We start from the raw sequence: 10,031 nt of genomic DNA on the forward strand, positions 1-10,031 counted from the left end.
TCCGGAGCGGCCGCCATCTTGTGTCTCGGTAGGATCGAGACACGAGAGGTGGCCAAAACAAAGAGGGAAATTACCATAAGGGGGCAGAGTAGACCCCCCCTTGACCCCCTAGGTTTGATGTGGGGGCCATAAAAGGGCCCCGCGGGGCAAAAAAAATAATAATTTTTTTTTGATTTTCGCGGGGGGAGCGCCCGGTACGCGCACCGGTACGCGCACCGGTGCGCTTACCGGGGAGCGTACCATGGGGAAAAAGAATGACAGTTTTAAAAGTAGCTGTTTAAAAAAAAAATGTTTTGTTGTTTTTTTTATACATACACATACATATATATAAATGCATATGCATATATATATGCATATATGTGTATATGTGTGCGTGTAGAGAGAGGTAGAGAGGTAGAGGTGTAGAGGTAGAGAGGTAGAGAGGTAGCGGTAGAGAGGTAGAGATTAGTAGAGAGAGAAGAAGAGAGAGGTAGAGAGGTAGAGAGTAGAGAGTGAGTAATAGAAAGTAGAGAGTGAGTAGTAGAGAGTAGTAGAGAGCAGTAGAGAGAGTAGCAGAGAGTGAGTAGTAGAGTGAATAGTAGAGTGAGTAGTAGAGAGTAGTAGAGAGTGAGTAGTAGAGAGTGAGTAGTAGAGAGTAAGTAGTAGAGTGAGTAGTAGAGAGCAGTAGAAAGTGAGTAGTAGAGAGTAGTAAAGAGTGAGTAGTAGAGAGTGAGTAGTAGAGAGTGAGTAGTAGAGAGTAGTAGAGAATGAGTAGCAGAGAAAATAGTAGTGAGTAGTAGAGAGTGAGTAGTAGAGTGAGTAGTAGAGACTAGTAGAGAGAGAGTAGTAGAGAGTGAGTAGTAGAGAGTAGTAGAGAGTGAGTAGTAGAGAGTAGTAGTGAGTAGTAAAGAGTGAGTAGTAGAGAGAGAGTAGTAGAGAGTGAGTAGTAGAGAGTAGTAGATAGTGAGTAGTAGGGAGTAGTGAGTAGCAAGTAGTAGGGAGTGAGTAGTAGAGAGAGAGTAGTAGAGAGTAGTAGAGTAGTAGAGAATGAGTAGTAGACAGTGAGTATTTGAGAGTAGTGGAGTAGGAGAGAGTAAGTAGTAGAGAGTAGTGGAGAATATTCCAAAGTTTGGCACAGCACCACTTTCACAATGAGTCCAATCAAATCATATCACTTAGAGTCCTTATTGAAGCGCTGAATCTTGGTGTATATTCAAATGCTTTTATTTTCCTTAAGTTTATGTACCACAGCCAGCCGAAACGTTTCGTTCTGTACAACAGAACTTCTTCAGGGCGTTCTTATTTCCTTCAAGTTATGTCGGTATCCAGTTGTCATATAACTAGATATTTCTTCCAAATGTTAGACGAGACATAAGTATATTCTTATTCAAAGTGACTAGGTATCAATTTTACCCACACAATTCGGGCAGACTTGAGTAATTTATAGCATCCTCAAAGTCAGTCTTTCAAAAATTCCAAAGTATAGGACATGATAATCCAAATCCAAATGTTTCTCAAGAAAAGTCATTTACAATCGTTCGGAATATCGGTGTTTGGGCAGATATGATCCAGGGACCCCCAGTATGCAAGGGGAATTAGTACCCCCTCTGCAAACGCGCCAGTGGCCTGCATTGCAGAGAGGTGTAACAAGGGTGTGGCCTCATTACACTTCTCTGCAATGCAGCTCCCTCGCGCATACTGGAGGCTCCCGGTGGACTAGTTGACCCCAGGGACCCCCAGTATGCAAGGGGAATTAGTTCCCCCTCTGCAAACGCGGCAGTGGGCTGCGTTGCAGAGAGGTGTAACAAGGGGCATAGTCTCATTACACCTCTGCAATGCAGCCCCTGGCGCATACTGGAGGTTCCAGGTGGGCTAATTGGCCCCCAGGGGCCCCCAGTATGCAAGGGGAATTAGTTCCCCCTCTTCAAACATGCACGGGGGCTGCGTTGCAGAGAGGTGTAAAAAGGGTTGTGGCTTCATTACACCTCTCTGCAATGCAGTCCCCTGGCGCATACTGGAGATTCCTGGTGGGCTTTCAGGTCTTATATAGTTAGGAATTAGCATTAAAAAAACCTTTGAAATTCACTGAAAAAACCATAGGTTTCACACCAGTTATAGTTAGGAATTAGCATTTAAAAAACCTTTGAAATTCACTGAAAAAACCATAGGTTTCAAACCAGTTATAGTTAGGAATTAGCATTTAAAAAACCTATTAAATTCACTGACAAAACCATAGGTTTCACACCAGTTATAGTTAGCTGGAAATTTTACTGACATAAAACCATTGAAATTCCCACGTTATAGTTAGTTGGACTCACTATAACTTGCGCGCCTGCAATGCACTGCTGATGACGTCACATATTACATCACTCATGACATGGTCAGTGACATCACTCATGACATCACTGATGACACCATCCAGTGAATGTGTGTCTTTCTGAAAAATAAATTTGTTTTATATATGTATTTGTAAAGGTCGATGGAAGAATAAATGTTTAAATAAGTGTGTAAATGGATGTTTTTTTTAAAAAAAATTGGTTGGTTAACTGGCTTATTAAGTGTATCTTAGTGAATACATAAATTAGCGAGTATTGTTTAAATATTTAAATGTTTGTATCAGTGTTTCTCTTTGTGTATAAGTGGCTGCAGGGGTTGGTGACTGACTCACTGTTTGTATGTGTTTTGAAGACAGCATATGTGCAGGACTGTATGGGTGGATGAGTGTGTATATGTGTGTGTTAGTGAGTGAATGACTGTCTCACTAGTGTCTTCATTAGTAACGACATATGTTTTAATCTAGTATATGTGAGTATTGATGTATATAAGTGAGTATAGTATATATAGTGAGAGATTGTAGGAGTTCCTGTTTAAATAAGTATGTGTTTCTATAAGTGATTGTTTAAGAGAGTAAGTATGTGTAAGTTTCCTTAGAAGTAAGGTGGTAGTGTGTGTATAAATGTATATGCAAATAAATGAAAGTTCAATAGTTTATTTGCATGTGTGAGTATGTGTGTGAGTAACTTTTGGATGACTGCTGATGTGTAACAGGATGTATAGGTGTATCACTACATATGATGAGTGAGTATATATATGAGTGACTATATAGAACTGTTGGTGAATGAGTGGATGTGTATATAGGTGGTGGAATTACTGAATTGGTTGTTGTTACTGGTTTGGGTATCTCCATTTTTTTGAAAATGTTTGTTTCTATTTTTGAATATGTGTTTCAAGCGTTACATTAAACTGAAATTAGGTCTGTCACTCTGTCACAAGGATGGTGTCATCAGTAATGTCATGAGTGATGTCACTGACCATGTCATGAGTGATGTAATATGTGACGTCATCAGCAGTGCATTGCAGGCGCGCAAGTTATAGTGAGTCCAACTAACTATAACGTGGGAATTTCAATGGTTTTATGTCAGTAAAATTTCCAGCTAACTATAACTGGTGTGAAACCTATGGTTTTGTCAGTGAATTTAATAGGTTTTTTAAATGCTAATTCCTAACTATAACTGGTGTGAAACCTATGGTTTTTTCAGTGAATATATATATATATATATTCACTGAAAAAACCATAGGTTATAGACCATATATAGTTAGGAATTTGCATTTACAAAACCTTGAAAATTCACTGAAAAAACCATAGGTTAGAGACCATATATAGTTAGCTGGACATTTTATTGACATAAAACCAATGAAATTCCATATATAGTTAGTTGCACTAACTATATATCGCGCACCCGCAATCCACTGCTGATGATGTCACATATTACATCATTCATGACATGGTCAGTGACATCACTGATGACATCACTGATGACATCTCAAATGACATCACTGATGACATCACTGATGACATCTCAAATGACATCACTGATGACATCATCTAGTGTCTGTGTGTTTTTGTAAAGTTTAAATATGTTTTACATATTGAAGAATGAGTGGATGTATGGAAGACTGAGTGTGTGTGTGGCTGGCTGGGAGGTGTGTGACTCTGTGCATATCAATGTGCACTTGTATCAGTGATTGTATAAGAGAGTAAGTATGTGTTAGTATATGTGTGAAAAGTATGGTGTTCTGTGTTTAACTGTATAGATGAGGAAATCGAAGTGTGATTGATTCTTCACAGGACTGACTAGGTGTATGAGTGCATATGATAGTCTTGTAATAATGAGTGACTGTATGTATGAGTGATTGTATGGGTGAATGAGTGAATGTGTGTGTAGACGTAGGAATCAGTGAGTGCGTATGTAGTAACTGGTATTGGTGTGTCGTGATGTCATCAGTGATGTCATTTGAGATGTCATCAGTGATGTCATTTGAGATGTCATCAGTGATGTCATCAGTGATGTCACTGAAGTATGGTGTTCTGTGTTTAACTGTATAGATGAGGAAATGGAAGTGTGATTGATTCTTTACAGGACTGACTAGATGTGTGAGTAACTCCATGGATGAGTGGCAGTGTGTGAGTGTCTGCATAGGTGTATGAGTGCATATGATAGTGTTGTAATAATGAGTGACTGTATGTATGAGTGATTGTATGGGTGAATGAGTGAATGTGTGTGTAGACGTAGGAATCAGTGAGTGCGTATGTAGTAACTGGTATTGGTGTGTCATGATGTCATCAGTGATGTCATTTGAGATGTCATCAGTGATGTCATCAGTGATGTCATTTGAGATGTCATCAGTGATGTCATCAGTGATGTCACTGACCATGTCATGAATGATGTAATATGTGACATCATCAGCAGTGGATTGCGGGTGCGCGATATATAGTTAGTGCAACTAACTATATATGGAATTTCATTGGTTTTATGTCAATAAAATGTCCAGCTAACTATATATGGTCTCTAACCTATGGTTTTTTCAGTGAATTTTCAAGGTTTTGTAAATGCAAATTCCTAACTATATATGGTCTATAACCTATGGTTTTTTCAGTGAATTTCATTGGTTTTTTAAAAGCTAATATCTATAGCTGTAAAATATATTCTTTATTACGTGACGTATCACGTAGCCACGTGAGACGCCTCATGACGCGTCGCATAACCGTGACGTATCGGCTCTGCAGCGCAAACAAAACCCGTAACGTAAGCGTGCCGGAGCACGCTTACAGATATATATATTTTTTTAACCTTAATTAGACAAAATCCACACGTGCACATATCTTGAGGCCTTGCTAAGGCACGTCAAACAAACAGTCCCTACAATTTTGTCAAGTTTGCTGGAAATCTATTCCCTTAATTTTTTTTTTACTGTTTCTCTTGGTTTTCCCCTTGTTACGCTTACCGGGACGCTACCCGGTACGCGAACCGGACGCTCCAAAAACACAAGATGGCGGACTCCCGTTACGCTGCCGGTTAGCTGCCCGGTTCGCGTACCGGGAAGCGCCTCTACCGCGAAAAATCGTGGGGGACTTTAATATCCCCCTCATCAATCCTAGGGGGTCAGGAGGGGTTTACCTTGCCCCCTTTCCTTCATTTCCCCCTTCTTTTCTCACCACATCTTGTCTCTCGAACCTACCGAGAGACAAGATGGCGGCCGCTCTGGACTGTTTACAATGTTGACAGCTACGCTGCCGGTTAGCTGCCCGGTTAGCTGCCCGGTGAGGTGCCCGGTTCGCGTACCGGGACGCGCCTCTACGGCGTAAAATCGCAAAAAAATTATTTATTTTTTTTTGCCCCGCGGGGCACTTCAATATCCCCCTCATCAATCCTAGGGGGTCAGGAGTGGTCTACCTTGCCCCCTTTCCTTCATTTCCCCCTTCGTTTTTCACCACATCTTGTCTCTCGATCGTACCGAGAGACAAGATGGCAGCCGCTCCGGACTGTTTAGAATGTTGACAGACACCGGAGAGCCAATCAGCTTCGCTTCGCGAAGTTCCGTTACGCGTCAGGTACGCAAACCGGGGCGCTAACCGGAGCGCTGTCACAGATATATATTTTTTTTAAACGTTAATTTCTCAAAATCCACTGGAGCACATATATTGAGACATAGCAAAGGCACGTCGGGCAAACCATATCTACAATTTTGCCAAGTTTCATGTAAATCTATTCAGCCGTTCGAGCTAAAAGTGAGTCCAACCGCCCTATGGAAAAATGAATGGGAAAAACGTGTTTTGGGACCCCCCTTGTTTCTCGGCCCCCCCCTTGACGAAACCCCCCAAATTATCAGGGGCTGCTCAGAAACGAAATGTGCCATTTTCCTGAACATTTCAGCCAATTCCGTCCACAAACGCCAAAGTTATTAGACATAGAATTTTCAGAAATCCCATAGAGAAAAAATCCTAACTATATATACCCACTGGCTATCGCCAGTAGGTAATATACATATATAAACATATATAATCTGCATATCTATATAAATATAAATGCATGCATACATATACATATATGCATACATATGCATGTTATTTACATGAAAGTTTTAAAAACACTAATAAAAGCAAAGCTAAAAAGCCACCTCATTACAAACAGAATGGCTTTAACTTAAACGAGGACGAGATCTATTGCATTTTCAATGCTTGTTTACTTTGGTTCTATCAAGAAGGCATTCAGATGTTTCACACATTTGCCATAAATTCTGAATGTTAGCACTCTAGTTGCTCATTAGATCACTGTAGTAAAGCTAGTGCTCACCAGGGAAGTCTGCTGCTAATCATGGTTTGCAGCCATTTTCCCGCATTTTTTATCCCGCAGACTTTCAGTCCGCATACCATTATCCCGCAAGGTCATTGACCTCACATACCATTATCCCGCATTTTTTCAAAACGCATGTGCATTTATCGCGCATGCCTTTACAAAGAATTACGTTTTAAAGGCATGTATGGTAAATGCATTTGCGTTGTGAAAACCACGATGACGAGAGAGGTAAGTGGGTTTGTGTTAATTTTTTCGTGGGTTAGTGATTGTGTAGTGTAGTGTAGTGTTGTGTAGTGTAGTGTTGTGTTAGTGTAGTGTAGAGTTGTGGTGATTGTTTAGTGTAGGGTCATGCTGGGGGTAGTGTTTTAGGGTTTAGGGTTGTGTTGTAGTGTTTGCGTAGTGTAGGGTCATGCTGGGGGTAGTGTTTTAGGGTTTAGGGTAGTGTTGTAGTGTTTGCGTAGTGTAGGGTCATGCTGGGGGTAGTGTTTTAGGGTTTAGGGTTGTGTTGTAGTGTTTGCGTAGTGTAGGGTCATGCTGGGGCTAGTGTTTTAGGGTTTAGGGTAGTGTTGTAGTGTTTGCGTAGTGTAGGGTCATGCTGGGCGTAGTGTTTTAGGGTTTAGGATAGTGTTGTAGTGTTTGCGTAGTGTAGGGTCATGCTGGGGGTAGTGTTTTAGGGTTTTGGGTAGTGTTGTAGTGTTTGCGTAGTGTAGGGTCATGCTGGGGTGTAGTATTTTAGGGTTTAGGGTAGTGTTGTAGTGTTTGCGTAGTGTAGGGTCATGCTGGGGGTAGTGTTTTAGGGTTTTGGGTAGTGTTGTAGTGTTTGCGTAGTGTAGGGTCATGCTGGGGTGTAGTGTTTTAGGGTTTTGGGTAGTGTTGTAGTGTTTGCGTAGTGAAGGGTCATGCTGGGGGTAGTGTTTTAGGGTTTTGGGTAGTGTTGTAGTGTTTGCGTAGTGTAGGGTCATGCTGGGGGTAGTGTTTTAGGGTTTTGGGTAGTGTTGTAGTGTTTGCGTAGTGTAGGGTCATGCTGGGGGGTAGTGTTTTAGGGTTTTGGGTAGTGTTGTAGTGTTTGCGTAGTGTAGGGTCATGCTGGGGGTAGTGTTTTAGGGTTTTGGGTAGTGTTGTAGTGTTTGCGTAGTGTAGGGTCATGCTGGGGGTAGTGTTTTAGGGTTTAGGGTAGTGTTGTGTTTGCGTAGTGTAGGGTCATGCTGGGGGTAGTGTTTTAGGGTTTAGGGTAGTGTTGTAGTGTTTGCGTAGTGCAGGGTCATGCTGGGGGTAGTGTTTTAGGGTTTAGGGTAGTGTTGTAGTGTTTGCGTAGTGCAGGGTCATGCTGGGGGTAGTGTTTTAGGGTTTAGGGTAGTGTTGCAGTGTTTGCGTAGTGTAGGGTCATGCTGGGGTGTAGTGTTTTAGGGTTTTGGGTAGTGTTGTAGTGTTTGCGTAGTGTAGGGTCATGCTGGGGTGTAGTGTTTTAGGGTTTTGGGTAGTGTTGTAGTGTTTGCGTAGTGTAGGGTCATGCTGGGGGTAGTGTTTTAGGGTTTTGGGTAGTGTTGTAGTGTTTGCGTAGTGTAGGGTCATGCTGGGGGTAGTGTTTTAGGGTTTAGGGTAGTGTTGTAGTGTTTGCGTAGTGTAGGGTCATGCTGGGGGTAGTGTTTTAGGGTTTAGGGTAGTGTTGTAGTGTTTGCGTAGTGTAGGGTCATGCTGGGGGTAGTGTTTTAGGGTTTAGGGTAGTGTTGTAGTGTTTGCGTCGTGTAGGGTCATGCTGGGGGTAGTGTTTTAGGGTTTAGGGTAGTGTTGCAGTGTTTGCGTAGTGTAGGGTCATGCTGGGGTGTAGTGTTTTAGGGTTTTGGGTAGTGTTGTAGTGTTTGCGTAGTGTAGGGTCATGCTGGGGGTAGTGTTTTAGGGTTTAGGGTAGTGTTGTAGTGTTTGCGTAGTGTAGGGTCATGCTGGGGTGTAGTGTTTTAGGGTTTTGGGTAGTGTTGTAGTGTTTGCGTAGTGTAGGGTCATGCTGGGGGTAGTGTTTTAGGGTTTAGGGTAGTGTTGTAGTGTTTGCGTAGTGTAGGGTCACGCTGGGGGTAGTGTTTTAGGGTTTAGGGTTGTGTTGTAGTGTTTGCGTAGTGTAGGGTCATGCTGGGGGTAGTGTTTTAGGGTTTAGGGTTGTGTTGTAGTGTTTGTGTAGTGTAGGGTCATGCTGGGGGTAGTGTTTTAGGGTTTAGGGTAGTGTAGTGTTTGCGTAGTGTAGGGTCATGCTGGGGTGTAGTGTTTTAGGGTTTTGGGTAGTGTTGTAGTGTTTGCGTAGTGTAGGGTCATGCTGGGGGTAGTGTTTTAGGGTTTAGGGTAGTGTTGTACTGTTTGTGTAGTGTAGGGTCATGCTGGGGGTAGTGTTTTAGGGTTTAGGGTAGTTTAGTTGTTTAGTGTATGCTAAAGGCATATTCGTTCTAAAAGTTTTCGTTATTTTAATTTGCGGCCTAATAGTACATGCGGGATTTTTTTGCGGACTGATGGTATGCTGGATTTCGTCATATATTCGCTAATCATACTTTCTATGGCAAAATGAACCCCCTCATTTTGTTCCTTTTTAAATTAAATGTTTTAAGAGTTACCACTTTATTCCAATCAAGATGGCTTCAGGTGTGCCATACCTTTGTAATAAGTAGGACTGTTAGCACTCTAGTTGTTCTTTAGAACACTCTGGGACATTCTGTCATTGGGCTATAGTTGGGCTACATCTGGCTGATATTTGGGCTACATTTGTTTTTTTTCTCTCTGGTGGCCATCTTTGGGCTACATTGGGCTACATTGGGCTACATTGGGCTCCATTTGGGCTCCAACATATATATAGCCCAATGTAGCCCAATATATATTTTTCAAAGTTAATTTTCGTAAAAACCACTGGAGCCTATATCTTGAGACATAGCAAAGGCACATCGGGCTACCAGTCCCTACAATTTTGCCAAGTTTGGTGTAAATCCATTCAGCCGTTCAGGCTAAAAGTGAGGCCAACCGCCCTATGGAAAATTGCATGGGAAAAACACGTTTTGGGACCCCCCTTTTTTCTCGGCTCCCCCTTGACGAAACCCCCCCAAAATTTCAGGGGCTGCTCAGAAACAAAATGTTCCATTTTCCTGAAAATTTCAGCCAATTCTGTCCTCAAACGCCAAAGTTATTCGACATAGAATTTTCAAAAATCCCATAGGAAAAAAATCCTAACTATATATACCTACTGGCTATCGCCAGTAGGTAATATATATATATATATATATATTACGCTCGACTCTCCCAAAGTCCAAAAGAAAGAGGCAGCACTCGCGGATCAAAGTCAAAACCAGGGTTTAATCAGAGGGAAAAGAAAAGCACAGACGCGTTTCGGGGTGGGCCTTCGTCAGTGTGTCATTCGTCCACATCTAACAGTCCATGTTA

The sequence above is a fragment of the Lissotriton vulgaris genome, unplaced genomic scaffold, assembly GCF_964263255.1.
Source record: "Lissotriton vulgaris unplaced genomic scaffold, aLisVul1.2 SCAFFOLD_2560, whole genome shotgun sequence".
NCBI classification, from domain to species: domain Eukaryota; kingdom Metazoa; phylum Chordata; class Amphibia; order Caudata; family Salamandridae; genus Lissotriton; species Lissotriton vulgaris.